Here is a 20,896-nt window from a genome sequence, read left to right as displayed (position 1 = left end):
GCATATCTCCGTCTCTCAGCGGTTAACTACAGGTGGGGTGAGCGATGTTCTCGGCTTAGGTACTGGGGGTATGCTGAGGCCATGTCCTAGACTGTGTGGATTGAACAACAGTATTCGGGTCATAGTTCAGCAAGAATATTTACAGAGGAGGATGTCCGACGCGAGTGTAAAGTTCCAGGCTGCGACGTGGGCGGTCTCGCGCTCGTGGTGTGTGAGAGAGGCAGATCAGACGATTTTGAGTCATCACAGGTGACTTAGGTTAGTGGCTTCATTTCCCACAATTTTCTTGTGTTTGTAGCGAAACACGAACTGAGCATCAGAATTCAAACTTGGCTTATTTGTGTAGACAAAATGTGATATAAGTTAATGTAGGTTAGTACATGTTAGTACATCTTGGTAAACGGAATTACATATTAGTACATGTTAGCCAACGAACATGGGTCGGTTAGGGGGCATGGTGGTCGGTAGGGACTTCAACTATTTCATTTCAAGTCCAGGTGTGCGTGGCAGTGGCGAAAATTGATTCCAAGTCTAGGTGGACGTGGCCCTTCTCCGCATCAGAGAGGGTAATTAATTGATCAATTTAATTAAATAGTCATGGAAACTTTCTTAAATTCACTTGCGGAGGTACTAAGATGGCGCGAGCGATGGCTCATGTGTACGGACGTGTGTTTTCGCGACGATCTTGGATTAGGTAAGCGCAGAATGTCGATTGAATATGAGAGTTGGGTGATCAATTAACTTAGCGAGGGTCGTCGTGGCGAGCACATGTGCTGGACTACCTTTTGTGACGTCACTGCGGGATCCACTCTCGAGCGAACTTTGACACCAACCGTGTGGCAGAGCGTTCTCCGAACTTTGACTCACAGAGCGCATATTATTTCTCACGGAAGCAGTCTGCAAGATGAAGTTTCCCACTTACAAAGAGTGATGAAGACAATGGGTACTCTCCACAACAAATACAGAGAGCACTGAAAATGAAACCGAAAGAGGCCACAAAGACAGCAGAAGTAGATGAAGAAACCTTTAAATCTATGGCCTTCCTGCCATATGTGGGTAGCCTCTCATCAAAAATAGGACGCACTCTCAGCAGACAAAAAGTAAAAGTGATTTTTCGTCCTGCACCCAAGACAGCTGCACTCGTGGGCTCCGTCAAAGATGTTTTGCTGCTCCGAAAATCTGGAGTTAACAAAATTCCATGTGAATGTGGACTTTCTTACATCGGACAAACAACTCGTACTGACCAAGAAAGATGTACAGAACACCGGAGGTACACACGACTTTTACAACCTAACAAGTCGGCAGTGGCAGAGCACTGTATTGATAATGGTCACAGTATGTCGTATGACAACATCGAAATTTTGGCAACTACATCATCCTTTTGTGACCCGATAGTGAAGGAGGCAATTGAAATTCGCTTGACGACGAATTTAATTAATAGAGATAGTGGTTTAAATTTTGACAAATCATGGAATCCGGCACTTGCTGTAATAAACTCGCAAAGACGTCGTCACAGTGCAGGTCACAATGCTATATCGATTTGCAAACGCAGATCAACTGCGGAGTCATAGATACAACTCGCGCATTATGCACGTCTCTGCCGCCGACCAACGTCTCTGGCGCATTTGCATCTGTGGCCGCATGCGCAGTCGCGAGGTACGATAGTATAAAGGGACGAAGCGAGCACTGGAGCGGCAGTCTTGCGGTTCACTCTGAAGATGGCTGAACGTTATACAGCCGAAATATTAAAAGAAGAAGGACATTTCTTGCGGCTGCAACCCCGACACGTAATGGAACAGTCTTTGCGCCGCCAAAACCTGAAGATTCACATTAAACGTTATTTTTGTAACATCCAGAAGAGCAGAGTACATTGAGATAACTATTTCTAGATCGAAAGGTAAGTCAGTTCCGTTCGAACCCACTAGCGAGAACAAAGAGAAAAGACCACTGGAGATGCAGTAAACGGAAATGTCATTAGAGTGTATTCTGGGATTGAAGAAGGGAAACTATTGTATCCTTTTCATGACTTTACGCCTCTTATCTTCAGATATCATTTTTAAATGACGAATGGTGGCCAGAGAAAAGTTGCTACCTCACAGCACAACTGGTCAATAGCTCTTCATCTAAGTATAATTTGATGCGTTCATGTAAAATTCCAATTTCAGAAGCTTCTCCGTCCTAGGGCGCCTGACTCAAATCCTTTAACATTGTCATTGTCCACGTCAAAAGAAGGTGCAGTGCAGGTGATTTCTGATGTTCTAATTCCTTGGACGCCGCTTTGGAGAGCTACAAAAATCCTTATGTTTTAAAACCTATAAAATAAATGATTGCGTATAAGAATTACAGAAATAGAATAGCAAACATACCGTGAAAAGTTCTTTCATCAGCTTGATATCACTTCCTTCATTTCGGGATATTTCTCCCTTCTCAAAGAGCTTCTCGCACAAAGACATTCTAACATTGTCAGCTGCTTATTTCAGCGACTATCGTTAGACTGGCTCATTTATCTAACAAGAGCATTAAGAAGACCACTTTTCTATACGTAAGTGAAATGCTCTTTCGCCGCATAAAAAGACCACGTACGTATGGACAATTGACGCATATATACTCCGCATTAAAATTATTTCCTAGACCTGTATTTAGCATACGGCAGGAACAAATCAATCCCAAATATATCGCGCAGTGCCACGGCAATGTTGGTACCTGGATCAGTCGTGTGCTTTATGTCTTTCAAAGTAGAGTGGTGGATACCAAGAGAACTAAATCGTATAAATAATGCTTTTAGAATGTTACCGCCCGTTTTTGGTTCATCTGGAAACTGAGTTGTAAAAAAATGCGAAATCTGAGAATCCAGTCAATGAAACAGAGATAGTAGATGTCAGATAATTGTTGCTTCTCGCAGTGGATGTCCATATGTCTGTAGTTGCTGAGTATTCACCTTCTGTTATATGAGCTTTTACCTCAGGCATATTTATATGTCGCAGGCTTTTAGTACTTTCTGCCATGTACCACGACACAGTTGCGGGGTGAGATATAATGGCCTTTGCAGTGTCAACTAACATCTGAACAAGATCCGTAACACCTTCATCTCTTATAGTTCTGTACGACCCTACGTCTCGAGCCCACATAGCCACACTTTTATCGACAGCTATCTCCTGAGCAGATTTAGGAAGTCGTTTCTCGTCCACAAAAGACCCTTGTTTATTGGACATGCATGGATGGCGAGAAATGTGTGAAGTGATACTTGACCCTTCAGCATGAGAGTAAATTTCACCGCACAGTGAACAGCAAACAAAATGAACGTTTTTCCTAACGCCAAAGGCTGGCCGCGGTGGTCTCGCGGTTCTAGGCGCGCTGTCTGGAACCGTGCGACTGCTACGGTCGCAGGTTCGAATCCTGCCTCGGGCATGGATGTGTGTGATGTCCTTAGGTTAGTTAGGTTTAAGTAGTTCTAAGTTCTAGGGGACTGATGACCACAGCTGTTAAGTCCCACAGTGCTCAGAGCCATTTGAACCTAACGAATTACACAATAGGCTTTAACACGGTCCAATTTGAACTTTTAAGATTCGCTTCAGGATGTGTGGTTCTCTACTCACCACTCATTACTTTTTCTTTTAGTTCCCTTTTTATTGTCATGTACTCCTTCTTCTGCAATCCATATTACTTTCCTCACTCATTTTGTGCGTTACGACAAAAATGAGGAAATGACACCACTCCACTAAACACAGCTCCACTCACCGCTCTTAGGCCGTAGCTCGCAACTGTGGTCAGTACTACCAACAGCCCGTAGGCCGCAGCACACCAGCGCTTGCACACGGCACTGTTCCAGTGACGTCACAGGCTCACTCTGTGTGGAGCAGTGAAGCTGCGGCCCGTGGCCTGCGCCTCCATGCGCAGCTCTGCTGAGCACGTCGCATACAGGTTCTTTCGCAACGGCACTGCTCGGCCCTTGGGGTGACGTCAGGGACTCGCTCGGCCCGAGACTGCTGCAGTCCATTGCGGCCGCAGCATGCGGGCCGGGCCTCTGTGCACGACGCTACACCGTGCGCCCCGTCGGACGTCGATGCGGCTCAACCGGCAGAGATAGGTAAGGCTCACACGGATATCATGGGTACGCTCCTGCATGGGTTGCGCCGCGATGTCCATCTCTACTGCAAACTGCATAACCAAAGCTCACTCTCACCCTGTTGTCACCGACTGATTGACACCATACAAGCCAACTGCGACGTCTCTCCAGCAGTGGCAGCATCTATTCCCACGGGCAGACACGTCACTGAACTGACTTACTCTCCTACCTTCAGAATAATGATACCCCTCAAATTTTAAGTGAGTGTATTTTGTACAAATATCTCCCAAGCGAATGAAAATGATTTGTCAAACTGTTCATTTAAACCATGTCAATTGGTGTATTGTTTTTTCTTGTATGCACCAATCTTGTAGTTTTGTTGTACTTACTACTCGAATGCCCTTTTTTGTAATGGCGAGTGTCATAATCAAATGTATCATAGGCAAATATAAGACACCAAGAAAACTTTTCTTTCTTTATGTTTATGAAGTGTGTGTGTAGCAGAGAGTCCAAAAACGTTAATAAGTACTTGTAATACTTTCTATGATGATAAAGAACAGAGAAGCCTTCACATTTTTTCTGTGATCAGCTAGGAAATGTCATCCTGTTTCTTATCGTCCATTTTCGCTATGTAAGCATCTATCTTGTTAGCTCGTAAGAACCATGAATAAATTTAAGTCTATTTAAATTAATACCTTTCAAATGTATTAATTTAACAAACTAAACATATGAGTTTGTATTAACGTCTTTATCAGCTTTGTGTACATCTATTCATGACAGAGCTGGCCGCGGTGGTCTCGCGGTTCTAGGCGTGCAGTCCGGAACCGCGCAACTGCTACAGTCGCAGGTTCGAATCCTGCCTCGGGCATGGATGTGTGTGATGTGCTTAGGTTAGTTGGGTTTAAGTAGTTCTAAGTTCTAGGGGACTGATGACCACAGCTTTTAAGTCCCATAGTGCTCAGAGCCATTTGAACCATTTTTATTCATGATAGAAATGCAAAATTGCTGACATGGAGCCAGTCTGCCATTGGTGTGATCCAAATATGGATTAACCATTATGAGTTATTTAATGGTGCACCACTGAACCTGCAGCCTTTCACAAACAAAGTCCGATAGTCAACTAACTACACAGCATAATTGGTTCGGCCGATCACGTTATTCACTTGCCTTATGACAGTTACATTAGATCCACATCTGAAACTTCACGTTTCTGTCGAACAATAACCTGGAGTAATAAGAAATTACAACAGGAATCTACAAGCACTGCTCGGTTAGTTTCAATCAACAGTACTGATCTGACTACCTACTGGTAAGTGGTAGGTGATCACGACTATTTTCTTTACATTCTCTATCTTCCTTCCACCTTCGCAAGCAGGCAAGGTAACAGTTAGAGCTCACGACTTCCACTCGCTCATCCACCTTCCTGAGAGGTTGCTGCTATTGTTGCTTGTACAGTGGTCACTCCATATGTGTATATGTCTCATACCTGAGACATTTCCGTTTACAACAACAAAAGAATACAAGAACCGCTACCTCAGTTCGTTGCATCGGCCAATAGTGTGAGATAAATAGCTTTTCTCATAAGAGAATGAGCAGCGCCGTTAGTTTAGAGCAATACAGAAACGTCTTTTGCCATGTCAACATCTGAGGGTGCTGAATCACACGAGACCTACCTTTCTCATGAGTTTTCCCAGTTAAGAACTTGCAAAATTGTGGACCAGAAGCCTACTTCTCCCTCCCGCCCCCTTCCCCAGTGTTGTTGTTGTGGTGTTCAGTCTGAAGACTGGTTTGATGCAGCTGCCCAAGCTAGTCTATTCTGTGCAAGCTTCTTCAGCGCTGCACAGCTAATGCAATGTGTATCAGTTTGAACCTGCTACCTGTATTCAAGGCTTTGTCCCCCTCTAAAATTTTAATACCCCACCCCCTCCCCAACACCCACATATACACACTTCTCTCCACTACCAATTTGGCAATTCCTTGGTGCCTCAGGATATGCCCTAAGGAACGAAATCGTGCTATAAGTTTCTTGTTTTCCCCAGTTCGACTCAATATCTTCATATCAGTTATCCGATCTGCAGTGCCACCACTAATTTTCGGGGCTACTGATTAAAATTGTGATTGTGGTATCGATAGCTACGATGACATAGCGTAGGTGGAAGTTCTTAAGTTGGCACTACGACAGACATCGACGACAGCTCCCTCTAGCCGGTGCTGTGGAGGTCTACGAGCTCCACGTCAGATTCTTCCCATTTTGATCAAGAGCAGACGGCCAGGACATTTCGCTTGCTATTGAGACTATGTAATACTTACGATTGGTCTAAGGATTCCCACTTCAGTACAAAGATATGTATTCAGTTAATACTGTGATAAAGTAAAACCATTTCTAAAAGTAGTACCGAGGGATTTTCACCTTTTCCTGCTCCTACTCACTTCCTTCAATCGGCCAGCCTTTCAGTTTGCAGGATCCGACCTACACGCCGCCTTCCAGGAGGGGTACAATACTTAGAGACGAACAAGGATTACAATTTTTTTCCTCTCCTCTCATTTCCATTTTTACTCGTTACTCGTTTAGCTTTTTGTGATATGCCCGTGTGTCTGAGTGACTGCCTTTAGGTGTTCCCACCATTCGCTATTAGGACTTTCAATTGTGTAAACCATGGCTTCGCCACAGGAACCGGCTTCGTTGTCCAAAGTTGTACGAATTCAGGCTTAGCAACTGACGCAGCTGCTTGCTGCCATAAATGGACTGGTGACACTACAAACTGCAGCTACCTTGGTGCCTATGACGCCACCGCCTGTACGGACGCCGTCGGCGACGGCACCGCCATTTCGTGCCTTCAATCCTGACGTTGAACGATGGCCAGAATCCATCGTACATCTCGAGGCACACTTCACAGCTTACAACATGCCAGGTACAGAGCGGCCTGCGTTTTTCATTGTCAACACGGGTGTTGTGTTGTACGTTGTGCTCATGAAATTGTTTCCCACCACCCGCCCAGAAACTAAAACTTACCATGAAGTAATTGATGCTTTCAACACCCACTTTCGTGATAGTGTAAATGTGGTAGCTGCACGCTACAAATTTTTTCGCCTCCGGCGTGGCTCCACTCGGTCGAATAAAGCTTGGTTAGCGGGCCTTCGGGGACTAACTTATGATTGTGACTTTAATTACTCGTGTGGACGCTCATATGCGGATGTAATTACTAGAGTCACTGTTGAGCAGAACGTGGCGTATCACTGCAACCACGAACCAATCCTCAGATTTAAAAACCCGTCTTTGCCGGAAGTGGACTTGCTAGACAGACAAGATACATTATACATGGCTTCTTCTACGTTCCCCCGGGTATGTGTACTCTTAGCGCGGCACAAGACGTGCCCTCCCACCCGCCAGCACGGCCCGCCACGCCGCGTCGCTCGCGCGCAAGTAAACAAATTTCACACCGGGCACCCACTAAGAAACTGAAATCATGTCCGAACTGCTTTCGTGCCCACCCACGGGACAGTTGCCCATCCCGCCAAGCACTGTGTTATTTTTGTAATAAGAAAGGACATGTGAAAGCTGTGTGTAGTAAGAGAAACTCAAATTCACGAATTGTCTCGGGTGGGCGTCTCCGCAACGGCAACCGCCACGATCATGATTCACATCAGCCTATGGATGTTATGCCATTTATTCAAAGCCTTCTGCTTCACGTGCTTCAACAGCTCGTCGTGTGAACCAAGTTTTGCCATTCACTTTCTCTCGAATTCAGCGCGTTGCGAGGAAACTTTTTGTCACTTTGCTCATTTGCGTTCGCTCTGTTCGCATGCAGCTGGACATTGTTGCGTCAGTTTCGTTACTGAAGAAATCGATGTAAGACTTGCTTTATTCACTCCCGCTTCATCCTTCACATTCCACGCTGACTACACTTACTGGACAGGAAATCTCAGTGCTTGGCGTGTGCAGTTTGCTAGCAACGTATGGTGCCACGACACGTACAGTGTCTTTCCATGTGCTCTGCTCTAGTGATTGTACGAATATTTTTGGCATGGACGCATTTGAACTTTTTGGCCTCGCAATTCAGGACAATGTACTTTGCATCAACGCTATTGACCATGCAGGCAGTGTTGCCGCACTATGCGATGATTTTGCTGAACTCTTTTCTGATGGCCTTGGTTGTGCCAGAGACTTTGCAGCTCATGTTGTAATTAAAGACAATGCCATGTCTATATTCCATCGTGAGCGCCCAGTAGTGCACGCACTGCCCGACGCCGTAGCTTTTAAACTTAAGCATTTGCAAGACATTGATGTCATTGAACTTGTTTCTGCTTCGCCATAGGCTTCGCCTATGTGTGTGAAGAAACCAAATGGTCGTCTCCGTATTTGTGATGACTTTAAGTCTACAGTAAATCCCCAGACAGTGGTAGCTACATTTCCCTTACTGCGTCCTGAATATATCTTTCATAAGCTTGATGCGGGAATATTCTTTTCCACGATTGACTTGCGGGACGCATACTTTCAGATTCCTCTCAACGAACAGTCGCAGCGCTATTTTGTGATCAACACCCACCTTGGATTGTTCAAGTTTCACCGCCTTCCGTTCGGTTGTGCTTCGGCTCCTGCTATTTTTCAGTCTTATTTGCAGCAGTTGTGGGCCACTGTCCCTGGTTGCTCAAATTGTGTGTACGATATAGTGGTATCAGGTCGCACCCCTGACGAACATTTGCAGAATTTGCGTGAGTTATTTATTGTATTTTTGCAGGCAGGACTAAAGTGTAACAGGGGTAAATGCAACTTTTTTGAAACTCAGATTCAGTATTTAGCACATATGATTAACGAACAGGGTATCCACCCCTCGCCCTCACATCTTCTGACGGCATCGGAGCGGTTCTCTCACTCCGCGTGAAGTCTGTCGATATCCCGATAGCTTTTGCCTCTAAGTTTTCAATTCTGCCCAGCAAAATTATTCTAAAATCGAGAAAGAGGCTTTAGCTCTTGTATATGGTGTGACAAAGTTTCATGATTTTTTGTACGGTCGCAAGTTCTATTTGGTCACCGACCATAAGCCTTTGACGTCGTTGTTCCACCCGTCAAAGCCAGTTCCGGACCATACTGCACAAAAGTTGGAATGTTGGTCTTTGTTTTTCCCTAACTGCATTTACGAAATTTTGTTTCGGTCCAGAGTCTAGCATGGCAATGCTGATGCTTTGTCTCGTCTGCCTATCGGTCCTGACGAAGTGTTTGATTCTTCCGAATTGTCATGCATGTTTATTGATTCACAAGATAAGGAATTAGCTGATGGTTTTGCAGTGGATTTTCCTCGCATTGCTCCCGTGACAGCCGCCGTTGCTTCTTTGCAGATTCTTTTACAGTATATTCGTGCTCAATGGCCTCCATATGCTACGCAGATTCGTGATCCACATGTTCGACATTACTTTGCGTAATGTCACAACTTGTCTGTACACCACGGTGTTATTTGTTAGGAACTGACAATGATCAGCTTTGTGTGGTTTTACCTCGTTCGTTGCAGTCGGAGATTCTCCGCTTGCTGCACGCTGGTCATTGGTTTATAGTGCGGATGAAGCAATTAACACGTCGTCACTGCACTTGGGTTGGCATTGATAAACGTATTGAGAATTTGCTTGCTAACTGTCGCTCTTGCGTAGAGCATCAATCTGCTCGCCGGCAGCACTTCTTTGCGTGGCCGACTCCTACTGCGCCTTGGCAGCGCGTTCATATTGATTTTGCGGGTCGTTTCTGCGACAGCCGTTTGATAGACATTGACGCGTACAGCAACTTTCCGTTTGTTCTACCTATCTCTTCTACTACATCTGCCAGTACTACACTCCTGGAAATGGAAAAAAGAACACATTGACACCGGTGTGTCAGACCCACCATACTTGCTCCGGACACTGCGAGAGGGCTGTACAAGCAATGATCACACGCACGGCACAGCGGACACACCAGGAACCGCGGTGTTGGCCGTCGAATGGCGCTAGCTGCGCAGCATTTGTGCACCGCCGCCGTCAGTGTCAGCCAGTTTGCCGTGGCATACGGAGCTCCATCGCAGTCTTTAACACTGGTAGCATGCCGCGACAGCGTGGACGTGAACCGTATGTGCAGTTGACGGACTTCGAGCGAGGGCGTATAGTGGGCATGCGGGAGGCCGGGTGGACGTACCGCCGAATTGCTCAACACGTGGGGCGTGAGGTCTCCACAGTACATCGATGTTGTCGCCAGTGGTCGGCGGAAGGTGCACGTGCCCGTCGACCTGGGACCGGACCGCAGCGACGCACGGAGGCACGCCAAGACCGTAGGATCCTACGCAGTGGCGTAGGGGACCGCACCGCCACTTTCCAGCAAATTAGGGACACTGTTGCTACTGGGGTATCGGCGAGGACCATTCGCAACCGTCTCCATGAAGCTGGGCTACGGTCCCGCACACCGTTAGGCCGTCTTCCGCTCACGCCCCAACATCGTGCAGCCCGCCTCCAGTGGTGTCGCGACAGGCGTGAATGGAGGGACGAATGGAGACGTGTCGTCTTCAGCGATGAGAGTCGCTTCTGCCTTGGTGCCAATGATGGCCGTATGCGTGTTTGGCGCCGTGCAGGTGAGCGCCACAATCAGGACTGCATACGACCGAGGCACACAGGGCCAACACCCGGCATCATGGTGTGGGGAGCGATCTCCTACACTGGCCGTACACCACTGGTGATCGTCGAGGGGACACTGAATAGTGCACGGTACATCCAAACCGTCATCGAACCCATCGTTCTACCATTCCTAGACCGGCAAGGGAACTTGCTGTTCCAACAGGATAATGCACGTCCGCATGTATCCCGTGCCACCCAACGTGCTTTAGAAGGTGTAAGTCAACTACCCTGGCCATCAAGATCTCCGGATCTGTCCCCCATTGAGCATGTTTGGGACTGGATGAAGCGTCGTCTCACGCGGTCTGCACGTCCAGCACGAACGCTGGTCCAACTGAGGCGCCAGGTGGAAATGGCACAGCAAGCCGTTCCACAGGACTACATCCAGCATCTCTACGATGGTCTCCATGGGAGAATAGCAGCCTGCATTGCTGCGAAAGGTGGATATACACTGTACTAGTGCCGACATTGTGCATGCTCTGTTGCCTGTGTCTATGTGCCTGTGGTTCTGTCAGTGTGATCATGTGATGTATCTGACCCCAGGAATGTGTCAATAAAGTTTCCCCTTCCTGGGACAATGAATTCACGGTGTTCTTATTTCAATTTCCAGGAGTGTATTTGGGGTTTGACGACTATTTTCTGCATTGAGGGCTTTCCTGAAGTTATTGTCTCCGATAATGGCCCCCAATTTTTGTCCTCAGAGTTTGAAGCGTTCTGTACTGCTAATGGCATTCGCCATTTGACCTCAGCCCCGTTCCACCCCTAGTCAAATGGCGAGGCTGAATGCTTTGTGCGTATGTTTAAGTCGCAGATGAGCAAGTTGCGCGCCACACACTCTCACAAACACGCGCTCTGGTCTTTCCTTGCTTCATATGGCTCGCAGCCGCTCAGCATCCGCTTCCCAGTGGAACTGCTACATGTCCGCACCCATCTGTCGCTCCTGCAGCTATTGCGCCCTCCGCCTTGTGCTCCCGCTGCTTCGCCGCGTATTGGCTTGGCGCGAATGATTTAGTGTTCTATCGCGTGACACACATCATTGGTACCGACGTGAGCAACCACCTGCAGTTTGCTGCACCCTGTGCTCTTCGTGGCCTCCGGGAGGAGCCTTTCCACATCTGGAATGACTCCACCAGGTATGCACACGGCATGCACATTGATTTTCTTACCCTCCTTGTCAACAAGGCCCTAAGGGGCCCCATAACGCGCATAACGTTGGAGCTCCCAACTGCCAATAATCCCACCCACTGCGACTGTCCGAATCTTGCGGTCCGAGTGGTTTCCTCTGAAACAGGACAGGCGAGAGCATCCGGCTCAGCGACAATGTCAGCCACAGACAGCACCTGGAACCTGATTGTCAGACAAACCGGGGAGGCCTTATGTGCGGCCGCTTGCGAAGTCTTTTGCTGCCTGCTTCGCCATGAGGTGACCTGTGCAATTTGATGTCAGAAGTGTGTGTCACCACGAAATTTCAGTGAAAGGAGGAACCTTACCACCCGCCCTCCCTGGAGACGATGACTCTCGACTACCTCAGGGCTGCAGTTTTGTCGACAGACAGCATCACTATGGAGTGGGTGATTGCCTTGACTGTTCTTTTTTTTTCCCCCTGCGAGTATCAGGCATAGTCAGTCCACCTATTATCGGCTTTTCTGTTCTGTTTTCATGTATGACATGTGGCAAGTAAACTCAGACTCTATTCTGAGGATGTGTAAATATGAACATTATTTTTACCTATCATCAATGGGTGTGACTCATTGTCTGGAAGTATATAAGGTGTTAACCATGTGCAGCTTCTTAGGAGGGGAAGATGAGTTTTGTTTAGAAGTCGGAGTTTTGTGGTACTTTACACAGTTTTGAATGGGGGATGTATTTCTTTTCGAGTAATAAATGTGGATCATTACGTTTAAGCACGTAAAGTAGTCATGACTACATGCCCAAGCGGAAAAGTTAAGTTACAGTAAGTGTTACAAAGGAATTAGTTTAAGTGTCTTTGTCATTGTACTGTTTTGTTTTCCTCGTTTGTTGTTTGCAGAATTAGTAGGGATACCCTAGTGCAGAGGTTGCGAATTTCAGCAGCCTGGACCAGATGTGCAGGGAAGCGCATGTGCCGATGATTTTTGTGTCTTGCAGAGTGCAACTGCCGACAGTAATTTTATTGTAGTTACTTAGGAGGTGACACAGAAAGCTATCAATAAGGCTGATTGTATTGCAGATGTTTTGGGTACTGAAATGGTACAGACTCATTTAGTATTTCCGAAGAACGCAGATTCGGCACCATCTATGACGGCACTGCCTCCTCAGAAGGTGGAAGGAGAAGAAAGAGGAAATGTGTTTGTAAGGTTTATGACTGGGCCGACAAGGCTTGTGCCAGTCGGTAAGGAGATTGACAAAAGTGACAACACTTGCAGTGTAATGGGTGATGCAGGCGAAGGCTGCTGTGCAATCCCAGGGCTAGGCTTTCTCATCAAGCATTATACCAAAACTGACTTGTGCTGCCACGCAGTGGAACTCAGGGGGATAATTTCTAAGCTGGGGGGAGCTGTCACCAGTGAAATACTGTCGCAAGGTTCGTTTATCATGATAGGACAAATGCGGGCAAAATCACTAAGGCTTAATTTGCATGATATAGTGCCACAAGGCATTGGGATGTTGCTTTAGGTGACCGAAGGTGTTGCTAACTTATACATCTCTGAAATTCGCCTTCGGGTAGGGAATCGTCGTTACGTACGCAGCGTTCAGTGATTGAGTGCACTTCTCCTGTCTACACTCACGTTGAGACGTTATCTAAATTCCATCATTGTGGCTGGGAGTTCACGTTTCTCGTCTGTAGAATACAGAGAGGAGAAGATAATATTAGATTATACCAGTCAAAGGACCGCCTTCTGCCATCCTAGTGCTTAATGAGATTTTTATTTTGTGGCTGGAGTTCTTCCAACGTCGCAGCCGTGTACGAGAACCATCACTCCAACGCAAGGGACGCTGTACATTCGGTGATATTGCTAATTGATTCGGTTTATTAGGGCTATAAAGGTGAATAACTGTGATAATGTAAGTTTCATTTCCACTGAGATTGCACACCACTGTAGATCGTCTTTGATAGTAGTGTCTTCTAGTGTTTGGGACGTAGATGATGCCAGTCTTCTTGTAACTAGGCTGTTTAGGTTTTATTATTGGTAACGCCACCTCTGTATGAAAATCACTGGCTGTGCTGTGTGCAGTCTGTGGCTGCTTTGCATTGTTGTAATACTCGCCATTGTAGTGTTAGGCACCTGGCTGTGAACAGCGCGTAGCGTTGCGCAGTTAGAGGTGAGCCACCAGCAGTGGTGGATGTGGGGAGAGAGATGGCGGAGTTTTGGAATTTGTCATGAACTGCTACATATATTATGACTATTAAGGTAAATACATTGTTTGTTCTCTATTAATATCTTTCATTTGCTAACTATCCCTATCAGTAGTTAGTGCCTTCCATAGTTTGAATCTTTTATTTAGCTGGCAGTAGTGGCGCTCGCTGTATTGCAGTAGTTCGAGTAATGAAGATTTTTGTGAGGTAAGTGATTTCTGAAAGGTATAGTTTAATGTTAGTCAAGGCCATTCTTTTGTAGGGATTTTTGAAAGTCAGATTGCGTTGCGCTAAAAATATTGTGTGTCAGTGTAAGCACAGTCGTGTACAATTGTTCTAAGGGGACGTTTCATATGTCGACCCTTTGCCGAGGATACCTCACTGGAATCTACTGATTTTTCCTTGTAGTTTGTGTAATTAGTGTAGCTTTTGTTTATTGCTAGCGCGTAATTATAGAGAGAATTTGCTTTGTAGTTGTAGTTTTTCATTGTTGTACACAGTTGTGGCATGCATGTAGATTTGCAACAAGTATTTCGCAGCTGCAATTAACTAGATATTATTTTCAGTGCTATGTTAATGTGTTCTCTTGTTTTTGCTCTTCAAATTGTGCTTTTCTGTGTTATCGTGTGAAATATTGTGACAATAATGGCGTGTGAAAAACGTAACACTTGGCTACAAAGTAAACTGAGAAATAATAGTGACGACGAGCGTAGCTTATCAGCACCACAGTGTAATTAATTAACAGACATTCAAAGTAGTAATTTGGTAACTGTGCATAGGGAAATGGAGCGGGCGGCAAACAATGGCGTAGGCAGTGAAACCGGTAGTGAAAAGGGAAGCATTATCGATCGATCGGTCGGCAACAGCTCGCCTCAGGAATACGAAATGACAGGACACAATCTTGCAAATACTGAAGATTCAGGTTTTGCGTCCTCACCGTTTTCTCAAATGAGTCAAGACACATTTTCTGCTTGTCAAAATGTGAATGTTGCCGGTGCAAATGCACTGCCGAAAAGCGTAGAGGAACAGATTCCAGACACTAATGCATTGTTATTACAATTAATGCAACAAATGGGACAAAATCTTCAAAAGTTAGACACAATGGAACAGAATCTTCAAAAGTTAGACACAATGGAACAGAATCTTCAAAAGTAAGACACAATGGAACAAAATCTTCGGAAGTTAGACACCACACTTGAACAAACACGTGAAGATTTAACTACTGAGTTACATAACATTGAAACGAAATGTCAAAAAGTCTGTAATGACATAAAAACTCAAATTTGTGGGCATTTTCAACCTATTTTTTCGCGGCATGAAAATGCATTATAGAATCACGAAGCAGCCATAAAAGAACTGCAAACTAGTGTTCATGAAAATCATGAGACCTTGCAAGCTAAATTTGACTCAGTTGCATCTACCGATTCGGTTACGCAACTTGCAAAAACTCAGGAAAACTTAAAGGACACAGTAGATACTCTGAAACTGGGTTCAGAAAAACACACTGAGGAAATAAGTACACTATCGGAGAAAGTAGCCGAACTTTCGGATCAGTTCACTAATTTATCTACGAAGGTAGATGATAATCTGAATGACACAAAACCGGTAGTCTTCACTGACACAGAAGAGTATGAACAAATTAGAAAATTCAAACAAAATCAAAATCAAATCAATACACAGTACAAAAGAGAAATCCGGGAAGTACAAGATCAGTTGACGCAGGTAATACAAGAATTACATATTTCAGAGGACACTCGCGCTCCAATACGGGAAGAGGGACATAGAAATACGGAACAGCCACAAAATAATAGCACAGAACATTTCGGAAATTATGAAAGAAATTGGCAATGTGCACCGAATTTTGAGATTGAACCGCCGACACGACGTAGCAATGACCGACATGCAACTCGCTGACATGATGATTTTGACTATAAGCTGTTCATTACTACACGTAAATTCAAAACATTTAAGAATTCTGGCAACGACATTCATCCACAAGCATGGCTCCATCAATTTTCTCATTGTTTTCCTCCCAACTGGTCACTGGAGCACAGGTTAGAATTTATGTGTGGCTACTTGGAGAATGAACCAGCTGTAAGAATGCGATCGGTCATTCACGATTGTCACAGTGAAGGAGAATTTTATCATGCCTTCCTCTCAGCGTATTGGTCTCAAGCTACACAAGACCGAGTAAAACATAGCATCATAATGATGAAACGTTTCGAACAATCTGAATTTTCCAGTCTTATGAAATATTTTGAAGACATGTTGCATAAGAATCAGTATCTTTCAAACCCATACAGCCCCTCAGAACTCATCCGCATTTGCTTAATCAAATTACCTGAACATTTACGACATATTATTTTGGCAGGACGTTACAAAGACGACATTGAAGCTTTTCAGGGACTCTTACAAAAATTAGAAATTGACACTGACAGTCGCGGGATGCGAAAACAGGAAAACAATCTCTACAGGTCACATCCGTCACAATTCCGTGACGACAGAAGCAATAACTGGACACGACAAGCCTATTCTTACAACGTAAATCGTGACCAAAACAGACACCACCCATATGACAACCGTTGGCAGGGTAGTAATAATTAGAGGGAAAGATCACCTCTCCGCGGTAATGACCATCACAGAGACAATCAGAGAAACAGACAATATGGGAACCAAAATAATTATTATCAAGGGAGACAGAATAACTTCAGACGCAACAGTTCAGCGCGCAGTTACGATTCAGGAAGAAATTCTCCACCACTTAACCGACAAGAAAGAAACTACAGGAACTACCGACATGACGACAGACGAGATAATCATAACGACAGACCTGAATTTCATCAGAACTGGCGGGATTCAAACAGAGCAGGGCACTTTCGACAACGTGAATTTGTAGAAGCTAGGTCTCCTAATCCCAATAACGACGCGCGCCAACAAAGGAACAGACAATGACTCGCACAGCAGGCACCCACGTGCGCCGGTTGGCTCAGAGAAAAATTACATAGACGCTAACCTTGAGAAATATTCCAGTATTCTGTACCGACGTAGACCACATGATAATTGCGTTGAAGTTGAAACTTTGTGTACTAGGAAGAGTAAAGGTTAACACCACATTTCACATGTATAACCGTTTATTGAAAGATAATCTGCTTTTTAACTTAGTCTTTGGTATAAAACTTTTCACTTCACATTTCTAGTATGATCTATCAGACTTAAGAAACTGTTAACATGCAACAATGTTTGAAGTTAAATATCCAGTCTAGAACCTAGGGAACATTTTTAAACAGAAATTACGAATGCATTGTGATAGTGAACAGACGTCACAGTGTTATTGTGTGTGTACATTCTTGCTTGTTAGTTGCACAGTTACGTAACGACTATAAGGCTCACATACTTAGAACATTTACCAGTACTGCTAATGAGATTTTAATGCAACATTTTGGTTTACTTGAAATTTGGTGTATCATGAGGTAAGTACATTGGCTTCTGCAGAACTTAGCTTTCGGAGGACGATAACTACGACACTTCCACAGAGATTATCTTACAGCAAGATGCACATTTATCGCTACAGGACACGTATTTTAGTGATTAATTTCGCACTTAAAACATGCATTTTTTAAGATATTTGAAGTACAATGATACGAAGGTTTTCAGTGATACATTTCATTTCATTGCTGTAATCTGTAACACCTGAGGGTATAATTACATTAATCCTCAGGGGGGTACACGCTTACTTTGTGTACCATTGGTTTGGCAAGCACAAGGAGCCCTAGCTAATATGGTATTTGCTTATACAACTTTACACATAGGTACCATATTTCTCTAACACGTAAATTACACAGCTATCTGATCATTTAACTGAGAGAGACAAACATTTATTTTACTATATCAGTGACAGATGTTTACGTAATTACACAGTTGGATAACTTCACACTTATGAAATTGTATTTTGTCAGTACTTTGTGAACTGTTCATATTTTTTCGGTAACATTGTGAGCTTTGGATGATGTATTTGGTATGGGATCATGATTTTTGAAGTGCGTTTGAGGTAGATGACACTCTTGAAATGAGCAGAGAATTTTTTAGGTTTTGACATTATTGCAGAAAGCTACGACGTTTCTGAGATTTGACTGAGGTGTTATGATGTTATTTTTACGACGACGATGTGTATTATGCTGTTGAGGTATGTTTATGGTCAATAAGCTGATGCTATATGAGGAGTTTGATTATGCTACGTATTTCTTATGCTGAAATATTGAAGAAGTGTCGACGAATATGTAAGGAATAATGAGTTGTGGTTAGGGACTCTGGTTTGTGGAAAAGGATGTTGGAAACCAAGAATCGTACTGTAAGAGGTATGAAATGTGTGTAAATGCGTGAATGTATCACAATGCCGGCGAAAATTTTTTGGACACTGTTATATTCAAAAGATTTTGTATCTGCACATTTGCAACGCAAATTCTCGACCTCTGAAATTTTTTATCTGAGACTGCCACTGTAGCGGAAACTGCTGTCGTAAATATTTCGGTAAGAAAGCTAAGTGACCTTGATGTAATGCGTTGTGGCGCCCAGCTGGGCCAGCCGCCTGGAGAAAAAGCCATTAGGTGGAGAAAAAAAAAGAGGCCATTAACCACGCTTTTCACATTCCTTTGTAGAAAGCATCGCAAATACGACACCCTCATTACTTGGAAACATATCGTACTTTCTGATATTTACTGAAATGCCTAGTGAAATGACAAGAAATAGTTTGTCTACACACCTGATTATGACTACTGTCTTTCTAGATGAGAGATTTTTTTACTACTTATGAAATGCCACATGGCTATTGAACGATGTTCTTATGCTTTGCTTTGTACATAGTTGCTTATTTCATTTGATATCTAGTTTCTAGCTGCACTGCAGCATTGGTAAAAATAAAATTTTATACATGAATTAATATAAATATTTTCTGTCTACAGATCGAATAAATAATAATTTTTTTCAAAAAAATGAGGGAGCACAAAAAGACATTTACCTTCACAGGAACTGCATTCATAATTTTCTTTTCAAGTACTTGGTAATTTCTTTTCTAGAATAAATTGTGATGCATCACTCTAGTGTTAAGATGTGACATAGGTATCAGACATGGCCATTTTTACTCTAATATTTTTCTGCTTGAGCTTTGTCATGTTTAGATATAATTTATTACCTTTGCTTCTGCTGTTTGCCAGGCATAGTGCTACTAAATTTCACTTTGCATTACTCTGTTAAGCTAGTTTTACTACTGATTTATTTTTCTTGTTGCTGCACATTGGCTCATATTAGTTGTAATGTTGCATTGCTTGGTAATTTAGATTTACTGTAGCTTGCTTTGCAATTTTCCATTTTTTTGTCATTGATGCTTGTGTTGATTGTTTTGTGCTGCTGCATTGCCTCGTCCCTTAGTTTAGCATCTGAGCTCAGTAGATTTAAGTTTGCTTAAGAGGGGTAGACTATATAAGAACCTAACTATGGAGAATAGGGAAAGAATGCATTGAAAGTTATATGAAAACGATTTGGGCCTAAATCAGTATTGTACAATGAGCCATAATTAATTTGAAAGAAATATGGTTAGAATACAGAAAAGAGGTATAGATAGGACTTTTTGGGAATAATGATGAACGAAGGGAGATCTCCAAGAACAAAAAAGGTTTTCTTCACAAAATACTGCAGTACCAAATGCTACACTAAAAACAAACCCTGTCCTTTCCTTTTGTGTTATCCCCCTATGTGTTTGTGTACCCTTGTGTATTTGTTTTCTTCCTGTCTCTGTGTACTGTTTCATAGAATTTTTTTCTCTTCTAATACTAAGCTACATTCACTATGATGAGGAATACTGTTATCCTCAAATATAATTTGCATTAATAATATGTTATTTACTTTGTAAAGATGTTTAGACATTATTTATCTGTTCTGTTTTGTTGCTCATGTGTGAAGTTGATGTTTCAAAAGTTATTCTGATCTTTTATGTAGGTACTTATAATTCCTGTAACACTGATGTATATGTTATTTCGATTCTTTTGTAAAGCCTGTATTACTACAAATGTTATCTGTATTATTATATTTTTAATGATGTTTTCTGTAACTTTGTTATTGTATTCTTATGTTATAAAATTGTATTGGACACTAGTTCATCAAATTAAGTAACTTGTAAGTTACATTTCACTGCACACGTTTTTGTTGGTCATAGTATATGGACAATATGTGAGAAGTAGGGACAGTTAGTGTTTGCACATGTGTTAATAATTCAGCAAGGGACTGGATAACAGCATATGCTGGTTCTAAGGACAATTCCAAAAATTTCGTGAGTGGACAAGTGGTGGTTTATCGTCTTGCTATATTCTCCGCAAGACTCTTCGATGGTGATTGTGTACCTGCACAGTCGCAACAGATGGCTGCTGGCCGTCTCTATATGGACTACAGTGGGTCTGCATCTTTGATGACCCACCAGTATCATTATCTCTACAAGGACTACAGTGGGTCTACATCTTTGATGATCCACCAATACCATTATTCCTACAAGGACTGCAGTGGGTCTGCACCTCTGGTGGCCCACCAATACCGTTATCTCTACCAGGACTACAGTGGGTCTGCTCTGTGATGACCTACCTACCAATAGTCTTGAACACTTCGAATGACTCTGTTGTGGGTTTGCTCTGTTGTGGCCCATTACCTGTGTGCATGTCGACAGTCAGCACTGTCTTTTCGTTGGAAGGACAACACTACTTCTTCAAGATTGCATGGAAATCCACTACTTCCGTGTGCATTTTCTTTTACTGCTCAGACATTGAGAAAAACACTGCAATGTTACTGTGATGAATGACCAGGACTGTCTTTATGGACTATGA

Source organism: Schistocerca serialis, chromosome 3 (genome assembly GCF_023864345.2).
Source record: "Schistocerca serialis cubense isolate TAMUIC-IGC-003099 chromosome 3, iqSchSeri2.2, whole genome shotgun sequence".
Taxonomy (NCBI): Eukaryota; Metazoa; Arthropoda; class Insecta; order Orthoptera; family Acrididae; genus Schistocerca; species Schistocerca serialis.
This window is presented reverse-complemented; position numbering follows the sequence as displayed.